General features: G+C 38.2%; 2 pseudogenes; both read right to left on the reverse strand.

Moving 5' to 3' along the window:
• Positions 1-6,009: 6,009 nt before the first annotated feature.
• LOC125173137 (60S ribosomal protein L12-like) lies at positions 6,010-6,439 on the reverse strand (annotated as a pseudogene).
• Positions 6,440-10,683: 4,244 nt separating this feature from the next.
• On the reverse strand, positions 10,684-11,017 carry LOC125173138 (60S ribosomal protein L35a-like; annotated as a pseudogene).
• Between the last annotated feature and the right edge of the window lie 3,316 nt (positions 11,018-14,333).

Here is a 14,333-nt window from a genome sequence, read left to right on the forward strand (position 1 = left end):
CAACAAACCACAAATGAAATGCAGAAGATTCTGATATTTATTTCTATCTCCTCTTCTTTATACGACTTGTGAAAACCCTTAGCTACAAATGGCTAAGTCATGTTTTCTGTTTTGATTTATTTTCTTGTGTAGTCCAATGCTGATTTTCTTTTATGTGTTATGTGTTTTTATCTGTTTCACTTATTATTATTATTATTATTATTATTTTAATTAAGTAGGCTCCATGCCCAATGTGGGACTTGAACTCACAACCTTGAGATCAAGATTAGCATGGTCTACTGACTGAGCCAGCTCCTATTTTATGTGTCTTATGTGTTCTTGAACCATGCAGATCTGGCTGACATGCAAGATGGCTTTTGAGATCAGTGATATTTTCTATAACCTGTAATTTCTGAATGATATGCTCAAATATTATCAATTGTATTGCCAAAGAGGCTTGTGCTCTGCCCTGCAAGTTCTTTTTTTTTTTAGTTTTTTTTAAAGGTGGAAAGTGATCCACTTTTTTTTTTTTAATTTTTTTTCAACGTTTTTTATTTATTTTTGGGACAGAGAGAGACAAAGCATGAACGGGGGAGGGGCAGAGAGAGAGGGAGACACAGAATCGGAAACAGGCTCCAGGCTCTGAGCCATCAGCCCAGAGCCTGACGCGGGGCTTGAACTCACGGGCCACGAGATCGTGACCTGGCTGAAGTCGGACGCTTAACCGACTGCGCCACCCAGGCGCCCCTCCACTTTTTTTTTTTAATGTTTATTTATTTTTGAGAGAGAGAGAGAGAGCATGAGTGGGTGAGGGGCAGAGAAAGAGGGAGGCATAGAATTTGAAGCAGGCTTCAGACTCTGAGCTGTCAGCACAGAGCCCAACATAGAGCTTGAACTCATGGACCATGAGATCATTACCTGAGCTGAAGTTAGATGCTTAACTGACTGAGCCACCCAGGCACTCCTCTGCCTTGCAAGTTCTGCTCCATGCCTGCTTCTCTCACTCAGCTATCTTCACACTTGGCATAATCAGCATTTCAGTAGTATATTGACTGATGAGATGTATAATTTGTATGCTTTGACTTTTTTCATTGCAAAAAGCATGATCTCCATTATATTTCATCGGTAGCATTACCTAAAACCTTCTTATTTACATCCCTGCAAGGGTTTTACTGTTGAGGTCTACACAGCATTTACACCATTGTATTGCATATTATCTCTTTAGGAAGCCAGGAGATTATGAATTCCTTAAGGCCTGGGACTTTTTTTTTTTTTAATTTTTTAAAATGTTTATTCATTTTTGACAGAAAGAGACTGTGCATGAGTAGGGAGGGGGCAGAGAAAGATGGAGACACAGAATCTGAAGCAGGCTTCAGGCTCTGAGCTATCAGTACAGAGCCCAATGCAGGGCTTGAACCCACAAACTGCAAGATCATGACCTGAGCCGAAGTTGGACACTTAACCAACTGAGACACCCACCCAAGGCCTGGGACTTTAGACTCAGGATTTAGTATAAATCTGACACATATTAGGTCCTCAATAAATGCAGAACTTATTTGAATAAATAAATGAATGGACATAAAGCACACTCTTTTTGAGAGAGAGACAAAGAGAGACCGAGCAAATGGGGGAGGGGCAGAAGGAAAGGAAGAGAGAATCTTAAACAGGCTTAATGCCCTGCATGGAGCCCAGCACAGGGTTCCATCTCACAGCCATGAGATCATGACCTGAGGGGAAATCAAGAGCTGGACACTTCACCAACTGAGCCACCTAGTAGTCCCAAACATATTTTTTAAGTAGCAGAGAAAACATCAGGAGAAATTTTCAAAGAAATTTAAGATATGAAAGGAATTTCCTAAACTAAAAGTGAAAACCCAACTTAGGAATGGCAAGGACTCTAAATACACATTTCTCCAAAGAAGATATACAAATGACCAATAAAAATATGAAAAGATGTTCATTATCATTAACCATTAGGGAAATGCGAATCAAAATCTAAGTGAGGTACCACTTCACACTCACTAAGGTGGCTAAGATAAAAAAGATAGATAAAAGTGTCAGAAAGGATGTGAAAAAATTGGAACCCTGAGATATTGCTGATGAGAATATAAAATGGTGCATTTACTTTCGAAAACAGGTTTGGCAGTTCTTCAAAAGTTAAGCATTGACTTACCATATGATCCAATAATTCCAATCCTAGGTATATACCCAAGAGAAATGAGAAAACCTCTACACAAACATTCACAGCAGCATTGTTCATAATAACCATAAAAAGGAAACAACTCAAATGTCCATTAATTGATAAATGGGTAAATAAATATGACATATCCATGCAACGTAATATTATCTACCCATAAAAAGTAATTAAGTACTAATACATGCTACAACATGAATGAACCTTGAAATCAATATGTTGAGTGAAAGAAGCCAGTCACAGAAGACCACATATTGTATGATTCCATTTATATGAAATGTCCAGAACAGGCAAATCTAGAGACAGAAGGTGGATTAGTGGTTGCCTGGGGTTGGAGGGAAAGGGGACTTGGGAATAAATGTGAACAGACAAGTACTAGGTAAGGAGTTTCCTGCTAGGGTGATGAAAATGTCTCAAAATGGATTGTGATAGTTGCCCAACTCTATGAATACACTAAAAAAAATTGAATTGTCCACTTTGGATGAATTGTATTGTGAATTATATCTCAATGAAACTGGTTTAAAAAAAAAGGAACTGAAAGGCATTTTGCCAGTTGTTACTGGCAAACTTTTACTTCTTTTGCAGGATACCTTGAGTTGTTACTCAAACTTTTACTTCTTTTGCAGGATACCTTTTAAGAATAAAACTATACACAAGAAATGCAGCAGATTCTTAAAGGAAAAAATCTCTTAGTCCTTATACTAACACTAGGAGCAGGATAAAATCAATATGATGAAATTGGATCACTTCTCATGGATTTTTACCTAATATTATCAGTATATTTATAAATAATGTGGCTTGTTGAAAACAATGGTGAAATGTTAAGCTGTTTTATGATATAGAAAGGGGAAAAACCCTGAACCCATAAACTTTACACCTTAAAGTAAATAAATTTTTAAGCTTTGCTTAGATTAACAGCAGCCTTTCTACTTCCTTCAAAACTCTTGTACAAGCAAGTAGTATATTAGGCAAGAGACAGAGGTGTCATAAGAGGAGAATTTCTTATAATAACAGTGTACCTCCAACCTCTGCTGAGATATCATCTATTTGGTCACAGGTTTGTTTTAATTTTTCTCAAACAACTGCTAGCCAGTAACACTATCATTCAATTCCATGCAACAATTACAGCAACCAGGATGATGAAACTGATAACCAATGGTACAAATCCATTACAATACCAAAGCTGGTTTCTACATCACAGAGGATTTCAGTACAAGGGCTAGAGAAAGAAAAATTAATGAGGTCAGAATGGAAAACAAACGACAAGAGAACAGTGAGTGAAGTCACTAGCTCACTGGGATATACTTAGAAAATCAGCTGAAGTCTGAAAGCAATTTTGCAAATAACATTACAGCAAGGAATAGGAAGGTGTGTGCCTTCTAGAACAGTTCCAGGAGATGAATTATATGACTTGTTTTAACAAAAATTAAAGTGACATTTACTTAACTTTAACACATTACAAAGCACCTTCACATCTATTTTTGCATTTGAGCCTCCCTCTGATGAGGTGGCTGGAGCAGGTAATACTTGTCTCATCATTACTATCATAAGAAATGACCTATATTGAATTCCTGTATCCCAGGCAAAAAGGGATGTTTTGACCCTACCTCTTTAACCTAATAAATACTTTGGATGAGAGGGAAAAATAAAGTTTCACGGAAATAATAGCTACAAAAGAAAGGTCACTATAGCAGTAGTTTAAATGGACAGATTTTGATGAGAATAAAAAGCTGATGACTGAAATGAATCTCAATGTAAAATGTGCATGGAAAAAGTTGCTCCTGGACATAATCATTTCAGTAAAATAAAAAATGAGAATAGAAAAAAAATTGGAAATAGTTTCACTATTACTGCATAAAAATTTGACCAAGAATTAAATAGATTACAACTATTGTTTAAATGGGTGTATTCATAAATACAGAGTTCAAAATGGTAGGTTAAAATCGTGCACCTCATTCAAGTGGGGGAATAAAAAACAAAAAGGAGAAGATGGCAGGATCAAATAGGCATTTTTTTTTTTTCAAATTGGCGTTATTGACTTGACTTTTGGAATCCTGCCTGCCTTCTTATCTTCTTTAACATGACTCATGTTAGGTAAGTCTCACAATCAGGCTCTCTCCCTACCTGTAAAATGAGAAGTACAATGTTGTGGATTAAATGAGATACTGTGAATAAAGTTGTTAGCATAGGAGTGGCACAAGTGAAGTGTATTTTAATCCTCCCTTTTCCAAGAATTCATTGTACCCTTTCAGTGTGCCAGGCCAGGATCTTTAAAAGTAGATCTCCAAGTCACTAAACCACATTATCTGTAAGTACATTTACAGATGTGATCTGTAAACACATCATCTGTAAGTACATTTCTTATAATTGACAAAATACCCAAAGCAGATCTCTGATCAACAAAGCTTTACCTCTGGCTGTCTATATATTTTAAAGTAGAAATGTTAATTTAGAAAATATTATTCCAACCAACTATTGGAATATAAATTTAAAATGCTCCAGATTGTTTAAAAAATATAAAAATAAAAATACCTATGTGTCTTAAAAATGTTTGGTGCATAAATAGCTATTTTGGTTTGACTTATCCAACCCCAAATTGCTTTATTTCTTTTAAAGAAATAAAAAATGGCCAATTAAGAATGGCTTTCTCAGTTTCACTAACAATATGAGGTATGGAATACTGGGAAATCATACAGTCTATCAGTCTTATCATATGGAAAACAGACATGATAATATACACCCACTTCAGAGTTGTGAGAGCTAATTAATATCTTTAAACTGCTTTGAAATTCCCATATGAAAGACACCTAATCTGATCTTTATCTAGAGAGAAGGGTACGGCATGCATGGGAAGACACTATTCACATAGAAGCTAAAATTGGCTCTTGCTTGTGTAACTTGAATTTCTACTTGCCAAGAATGTAATTTAGCAGAGGGAATGCTGACACTTTTTTTAAAGTTTATTTTTAAGTAATCTTTACACCCAACATGGGTCTCAAACTCACGACCCGAGATTAAGAATCACATGCTCTCCCAACTGAGCCAGCCAGGGGTCCCTGTCATACAACTTTCTTTCTTTCTTTTTTTTTTTTTTTAAGTTTTTATTTATTTTTGAGACAGAGACAGACAGAGCATGAGCAGGGGAGGGGCAGAGAGAGAGAGGGAGACACAGAATCTGAAGCAGGCTCCAGGCTCTGAGCTGTCAGCACAGAGCCAGTCACGGGGCTCAAACTCACAGACTGTGAGATCGTGACCTGAGCTGAAGTTGGACACTTAACTGACTGAGCCACCCAGGTGCCCCATACAACTTTCTAAATACATGTTTCAGAAACATATGATACTCATTCATTTTTTCATTATTTCATTTTTCGCGTAGTAGCGATGTGATACCAACCACAGATACACAAAATGCTCAATTCAGTATTCAAACACATATAGCACATGGAACTCTGTGTGATTACCCTATTATTTTTGAAAATCCTCCTTGCTTTTTCTGTAACCAAAAATATGCAGTTGTTAATTGATTGCTGTTGTTTGTTGGTTGGTTGGTTGGTTAGTTGTCAAATGATCTTATATTGAAATATTTTCCTTGGGGCACCTGGGTGGCTCAGTCGGTTAAACATGTCTAACTTCGGCTGAGGTCACGATCTCACAGTTCGTGGGTTTGAGCCCCGCGTAGGGCTCTGTGCTGACAGCTCAGAGCCTGGAGCCTGCTTCAGATTCTGTGTCTCCCTCTCTCTCTGCCCCTCCCTTGCTTGCATTTTGTCTCTCTCTCTCTCTCTCTCAAAAATAAACACTTAAAAAATTAAAAAAAAATTTTTTTTCCTCTGTAGTTCCTAACTAGCTGGACATTCCTCTGTACCATTATTGATGTCATCTATGATGTCATGAAGGTGGCGGCCATCAACACTGCAGCCCACAGACTGGACAGTCCCCAGGATCTCTTTAATGTTTCCAGAGAGTTGTCTGACTAAATATCGGTGCTGCATCTGTGGGGCAATGTTGAAGGCTTTGATAATCAGGGCAGAGGCAGAAGCAGAAGGTAGCACTTCAGTCTGGGCCTGTCAGTTCTGAATGGTCACTTTCACTGTAATCCTCAGACCCATCCAATCACCAGTTGCCTTGGCGATGTCATCACCAACCTTTTTTTGGAGACGGATCCAGCGGGCCAACCTTGAGGGCCAGGGCAGACATGGCACCTACTTCACCATCAGTGCACCTCAGATATACAACTTTGATTTCGCTGGGGTCAAACTCAGGCAGCATGGTAGAGACAGCTGGTGATGGATGAACCTGGATTCAGGATGACCAAAGACAGTTGCACCTTCGCCTCCTCTGAGCCAAAAAAGCCAAAAGCTGTTAATTGTTTTTTAACACAAGATTTCAGAAATATGTGACTGAGAAAGTGAAAATCTCCCAAAATCCCATGCCCCAGAAAAAACACTGGTAATAGTTTGATATATATTCTTCAATGTTTTTTCCCTTTAACTATCACACACATGCACACACACACTAATATATATACTGTGTATATACACACTTATATATAGGGGCCCCGGGCTGGCTTGGTCAGGAAAGGATCCAAATCTTGATCTCCGGGTCCTGAGTTCCAGCCCCATGTTGGGCTAGAGATTACTTTAAAACATAAATGAGGGCGCCTGAGTGGCTCAGTCAGTTAAACATCTGACTTCAGCTCAGATCATGATCTCACGGTTCGTGGGTTGGACCCCCATGTCAGGCTCTGTACTGACAGCTCAGAACCTGGAGCCTGCTTCAGATTCTGTGTCTCCCTCTCTCTCTGCCCCTCCCCTGCTCAGGGTCTGTCTCCCTTTCTCTCTCTCTCAAAAATAAACATTAAAGAAAAAAAATTTTAAATAATAATAAATAAAATAAAACACACATACATATGCCCTCTAAAAAGTTTGTACCAAATACACACAATTATAAATATTCATTTATATACACAATTATTGTTATTAACAGATACAGGACTATATTATGCAGTCTGTAGTGCAGGGCTGAGACTAGAATAAGGCAAGAGAAGAGAAAGACTAGGATGTAAAATTGAAGGAGGCACTCACTCTCAGGGTCCAACCCTGCATTCCTACTACTCTAAGAGTATCTCCTTAGGTGTTCTGCTTGAGGCCTAGGCCTTGCCTCACCTAGTCCCAGTTCCTCCTGCAACTTGCTTTTTATTTTTCCCAATTAATTTATCCTCCCATATAGAACTATCTTTTTTCAGTGGCTGCATAATCTCCTTTAATGAATAGATCATAACTCCAATCATCCTTTGAACGACATTAGTTTCTAATTTTCTAGTGAGCATCTGTGTTATATACCTCTGTGCCTATTTGTGTTAGAATTTCTGTGTTAAATTTCTAAAAGAGAATAACTGGGTGAAAGTCTAGGATGCACTTTTTTTTTTATATAACTAAAGGCATTTTGCCCTGAAGAATATTTGTTCTAATTTCTACTCCCATCAAAAATGCCTATTCCGTGGTACCTGGGTGGTTCAGTCAGTTGAGTGTCTGACTTCGGCTCAGGTCATGATCTCACAGTTCATGAGTTCGAGCCCCACGTCGGGCTCTATGCTGACAGCTCAGAGCCTGGAGCCTGCTTCGGATTCCGTGTCTCCCTCTCTCTCTGCTCCTCCCTTGCTCACACTCTGTCTCTCTCTCTCTCAAAAACAAATAAACATTAAAAAAAAAATGCCTATTCCCTGGGGTGCCTGGGTGACTCAGTCGGTTAAGCATCTGACCTCAGCTCAGGTCACGATCTCGAGGTTCATGGGTTCAGGCTTCACACTAGAGTGTGGAGCCTACTTGGGATTCTCTCTCTGTCTCTCTGCCCTTTCCTCGCTTTCTCTCTCTCTCAAATAAATAAACAAAATCTTTTTAAATAAATGCTTGGTCCCTAACACTCTGACCAACCCTCGGTATTATGAATTTTTAAGAGCTTTGGAAGTGGATAAAATAATAGGTAAAAACAGGTAAAAAAAAAATAATTGTAATAATAATAGGTAAAAAGGTAAAAATAATAGGTTGTTTTGGTTTTAACCTGCATTTCTTTATTTTTTTATCTTGCATTTCTTTTTCATTTTTAAAGATTTTATTTTTAAGTAATCTCTACATCCAGTGTGGTGCTTGAACTTACAATGCTGAGATCAAGAATCCCATGCTCCACCAACTGAGCCAGACAGGTACCCCTAACTTGGATTTCTTTAAATGATATAGGCATTTCTTCCTCTTTTTTTTTTTTTAATTTTTTTTTTCAACGTTTATTTATTTTTGGGACAGAGAGAGACAGAGCATGAACGGGGAGGGCCAGAGAGAGAGGGAGACACAGAATCGGAAACAGGCTCCAGGCTCCGAGCCATCAGCCCAGAGCCCGACGCGGGGCTCAAACTCACGGACCGTGAGATCGTGACCTGGCTGAAGTCGGACGCTTAACGGACTGCGCCACCCAGGCGCCCCGGCATTTCTTCCTCTTAATTAACTACTGGTATTATTCCTTTTGAGAATTGCATGTTCTTTCTTGCTCTTTGGCAATTTCTTCTCAACATTATTTTTTTCTTGAAACTTATAATATCTTTGTAAAGTAATCTTTTTAGTCTTTAGTCTTTCTAGTCTTTTTTTTCTAAATACATTTTGAAAATATATTTTCCCTGATTTATTTTCTGTCATTTTGTCTTTTGATGTTGCCCAGTCATCACTTTTGTTTGTTTTGTTTTAATTTTTCTTTGAGTTTTTTTTTATAAAGTAATCTCTATGCCAAAAGTGGGGCTCAACTTCAGGATGGCAAGAGTCACATGCTTACCAACTGAACAAGCCAGGTGCCCTGAGTTCCAAGTAGGATCCACACTCAGTGTGGAGCCTGACATGGGGCTTGATCCCATCACCCTGGGATCGTGAACTGAGCCGAAATCAAGAGTTGGACACTCACCCAAATGAGCCACACAGGCACCCCAATTCACTGTCACTTTGTAGTATGTTTTGAAATCAAGAAGTGTGATTCCTACCCCTTTGTTCTTTTTCAAGGTTATTTTGGCTTTCCTGGCTTTCTTTCTTTCTTTCTTTCTTTCTTTCTTTCTTTCTTCTTTCTTTCTTCTTTCTTTCTTTTCAGAGAGAGTGAGAGAGTGCTAACAGGGGAGAGGGGCAGAAAGAGAGAGAGAGAGAGAGAGAGAGAGAGAGAGAGAGAGAGAATCCCAAGCAGGTTCCATGCTCAGCATGGAGGAGACGTGGAGCTCGATCCTATGACCTTGGGATCATGGCCTGAGCCAAAATCAAGAGTCAGATGCTCAACTGACTGAGCCACCCAGGCAACCCTCCCATGATTTTTTTTTAAGGACTTTTGCTATGGCAGTATTATCAATAAATCCCTCTCAAAGGCACTTTATTTACTGACTTCAGTCTTGTGATCTAGAAACAGGATGCAAAAAGATATAGAATTTTCAGACTCTCTGAATACTTGCCTTCTCTAATTAGGCATAAAAGATGCCAAACACCATAATATTTGATTGCTACCTATAGGGAATCATTAGTTTCAAGTATAAGCATCAACTTCTGGATGCCCACATCCAGAAACCAGATTGTGAATCAGATGTTGTAGCACTTGGTTTACCATCACTACCTTGAAAACTTTCCTCCCATTTTATGTCTATGTGCCAAATGACTGCAACTTTCATTCATGCCTATTAGTACCCTATTAATTCCTGCTTATTTATGCCTGATAGTATGGCATGAAGTCAAAAAGTGAGACACTTTGACTAGCAAGCAAATTCTATATCTTATTTTGTAAAACATCTCTTAATGTTTTACAAAAATGAATTAATCATCGATTTGATTTAGCTTTAACTGCCCTGGCCAAAATTATAATTCTGAGAATTACTCTCTATTATATGTTCTAATACAAAATGTAGACCATGCATGTAGAACTCATTCTAGGATACTTGCATTAAACACTATAATACATTATATGAGTTGTATCTTAGTGTCCTTGTCAAAATTAGCATTTGGATATTCATCTGCTAGGGTTAGCTGGAGTTAGCTGACAATACCTTTTTGTGACAAGTTTTCCCTTTCTTTGCAAACTGCTCTACCATGTATGTTTATTTGCTCAATTAGTGTAAGTCTTCCCATATTACCATTAATAATGTAGGTTTCTACCCAATAGTATCAAAAACTAAAAGTTAATTCAATCTTCTACTTCATTGTACTTTGTCTTCCAAGCCATAAACTTAAAAAAAAAAATCTACAGGGGTGCCTGGTTGGCTCAGTAAGTTAAGCGTCTGACTTCGGCTCAGGTCATGATCTCACGGCTTGTGGGTTCGAGCCCCGTGTCAGGCTCTGTGCTGACAGCTCAGAGCCTGGAGCCTGCTTCGACTTCTGTGTCTTCCTCTCTCTCTCTGCCCCTCCCTGCTCACACTCTGTCTCCCTCTCTCGAAAAATAAATAAACATTAAAAAAAAAAATTTTTTAAGCCTGCACCTTATTTATTTACTTTTTAGTACATTTAAATCCTTGAGGGGTATAGCATCACACAGATTCTGTAGCCAATGGCTTTAGCAGGAAGGTTGCTTTGGAATACAAGAAACATGCCACTGTTTCCACGAGCACAAATTACTTTTTCCCAGATCACTGTGGTTTTGCTTGGTTTGCCACCAGGAGTCACTGTATTATCTATCCTTTGCTTTGTACACATAAGCGTATCTCTTGTCTAGATAGAATTCAGTTTCATCTTGAGCATAAACACATTCAGTTTCAAGAGGAGCTATGTGCTCCCTCTGGTTCCAGAGACCCCATTTATAGCCATCAAAAATGGCCTTGGACCACAGCTTTCCAAACATATTTGTTTTTTTATTTTTATTTTTTTTAATTTTTTCAACGTTTATTTATTTTTGGGACAGAGAGAGACAGAGCATGAACGGGCGAGGGGCAGAGAGAGAGGGAGACACAGAATCGGAAACAGGCTCCAGGCTCTGAGCCATCAGCCCAGAGCCCGACGCGGGGCTCGAACTCACGGACCGCGAGATCGTGACCTGGCTGAAGTCGGACGCTTAACCAACTGCGCCACCCAGGTGCCCCACATATTTGTTTTTTTAGGAGTCCTGTTCCCAGCAGGCCTCCATAGGTTCCAAGATGGTGTAAAGAGAAACATAAACTTTTTAACTAGCCAGAAAATCAACATGAACGAACATCTTCAAACTTCAGAAACAGATCCAACAGTAACCTGGCAGAGTCAGGCAGAAGGTTGCTACATAGTACAGAACAATGGTCCTTAAACTTGTGGCCACTATTAAATCCAGATTCCTAGATGTCCTGGTCAGCTTCAGTGTGTAACGGCATGGTGTTGAGCTTTCTCAACTGAACTTAAAAGTTGTTTCAATTGTACTTTCACAAATCTGTTGAGACAATATAGATTAATAACAGATTCATTGTTAAGAGTATGGGCTCTAAAGTTAAATTACCTGGATTTTTTTTTAATTTTTTTTTTTTTTTTACATTTATTCATTTTTGAGAGACAGAGAGACTGAGCACAACGGGGGGGTGGGCAGAGAGGGAGACAGAATCCGAAGCAGGCTCCAGTCTCCAAGCTGTCAGCACAGAGCCCAACCTGGGGCTCGAACTCAGGAGCTGTGAGATCATGACCTGAGCCAAAGTCAGACACCTAACCGACTAAGCCACCCAGGTGCCCCAAAATTACCTGGATTAAAATCTCAGCTCTGCCACTTTCTAATTGTGTAACCTTGAGTCAGTTAACTAATCTGTCTATGCCTTGAGTTCCTTATATGAAAAGTAGGAATAATAATATTGCCTTCCTCATGGAGTTATAACAAACTCTAAATTAGTTAATATATATAAAACATTTGGAAGAGTGCCTAGCATATAAAGATTACTTAATAAATGTTGGCCTATTAGACATTATTATCAAGGTGTCTTAATTTGTAATATATAGAGGAACTTCATGAACTCTTTGAAATTCTGTACAGAATATTGGAAGTATATGTATACTGCATTGTCTGGAGGGTTCATATTTTATCACATTCTCAATGAGTTTCCATGGGTGTAAGTCTTAAGAACCATTGTCTTTCAATTAAATATCCTAGAATTGTTTACAAATTCACATAATTTTAAAAGTTTCTCTACTGTACGTAAAATTATAAGTTCAGCTGACTCTTGAACAAGACAAGGATTAGGGGTACCAACCTTGCTCAAAAATTTGCATGTAACTCTTAACTGCCCCAAAACTTTACTAATAGCTTACTGTTCACTGGAAGCCTTACTGATAACACAAATAGTGGATTAACACATATTTTGCATGGTATATGTATTCTATACTGTATTCTTACAATAAAGTAAAAGAAAATGTTTAAAAAATCATAAGGAAGAGAAAATACATTTACAGTACTGTACTGTATTTATAAAAAAAAAATTCCATGTACAAGGGCATCTGCACAGTTCAAACCTGTGTTGCTCAAAGGTCAACCATATATTATTATCTTACCTTACTTTTAGTGTAATTTATTTATTTATTTTCAAATGTTTATTTATTTTAGGAGATAGTGGGGGAGAGAGGATCCCAAGCTGGCTCCAAACTGTCAGGTGCAGCCAAGCGTGGGGCTATATCTCACAGACAATGAGATCATGACCTGAGCTGAAATCAAGAGTCAGATGCTCAACAGAATGTGTCACCTAGGCACCCCTTAGAAGGGAAAATACAGATGAGAAGGAAACATATAAAAAAATATTAGCAATAGTTCTCTTGAGGTAGTAGTTTCATTTATTTTTTTATTTTCTTCTTTAAATTTTCTTTACTTTCCAAATTTTCTGAAATCTCCAATCTTGGTTTTGTAATCAGAATTTAATACAACTTTAAGGATAGAAAAAACAAATCTGACAAAAATTGAGACATTTTATTAAAAAATCTACCTCAAAAAAAAAAGAATCAAATTTTATCACACTTCTCTTTAACACCAAGTACTAGAAGACAGGAAAAATTAGCCACAAATGTGAGGAGGGAAAATGATTCTGAGCCAAGAATCCTATACCCAGCTAAGCTGTTCTTCATATGTACTACACCAGGAAGTATTCTCATACATTCTTCATTCTTTCAAGGACCCTTTAAATATTCTGTATGTGTACATTTTGTAGAACTATATTATTGAGGGAAGTACCCTAGCTCACCTTCAAATAATTTAGCTTAGAAAAAGCTATGGGGGCACCTGGGTGGCTCAGTTGGTTGAGTGTCTGACTCTTGGTTTTGTCTCAGGTCATGATCCCAGGGTCATGAGATCTAGTCCCACATCAGGCTCCACGCAGGTTCTCTCTCTCCCTCTGACCCTCTTCCCCCCTCATGCACTCTCTCTCTCTCTCTCTCTCTCTCAAAAAAAAAAAAAAAAAAAAAAAGCTATGGTAAAAGGAAGTATCACATGCTTAAATAGTAAGTTAATCCCAAATGAGTTATAAAAAAAAACAACAAAAAACGTTTCAGGTAAATTTTCCCACTTATTTACTCAAAAGTTTCTTAAGAAAAAGAAACCAGGACTCTTTGCTTCCTGTTAAGCATTTTAAAGTAAAGTTCTCTCTTGGCAAATAACACCTACTTACTTGAGAAATTTTCATCACAAAGCAGAGATGGGAAGAAATCAGCCCTCAGGTGTTTGGGCTGCATCCCATAGCATGTGATCAACTGACTTTAGTAACTCAAGCCAAGTAATAAACAAAGAGTGAATTTGATGTCTGTGCAGGACCCAACTTGATGGGGAATCAAGGGAATTCAAAAACAATCATCCAACATTACATGGTTTCAGCCTTTGTTTTTCAGAACACTATAATTTTTCACAATGTTTGCCTTGAACTTGCTATTATTGAATATATCCCTTCCTGTGGATTCTTTTGAAGGTCTCTCATCATGTCGCCCTGAGGGCCATATTTGTTCCAGAAGTGCAATGAAAAGCATGCTAGACATAGTCAAGATGCCTGGATTCTAGTCCAGCTCTGCTAGTTAGGAAAGTGATCCTTCAGCTAGTGATCAAAACACTCTTTCTGAGCCTTAGTGTCCTTATTCCTCACTACCTCAGTCAGAGTTAAATAAATTAATGATTGCAAAAATGATTTGAACACTTCTAGTTCTAATCTTTTTTCCCATTTTTCCAGGAACCC

The sequence above is a fragment of the Prionailurus viverrinus genome, chromosome C1 (assembly GCF_022837055.1).
Source record: "Prionailurus viverrinus isolate Anna chromosome C1, UM_Priviv_1.0, whole genome shotgun sequence".
NCBI lineage: Eukaryota > Metazoa > Chordata > Mammalia > Carnivora > Felidae > Prionailurus > Prionailurus viverrinus.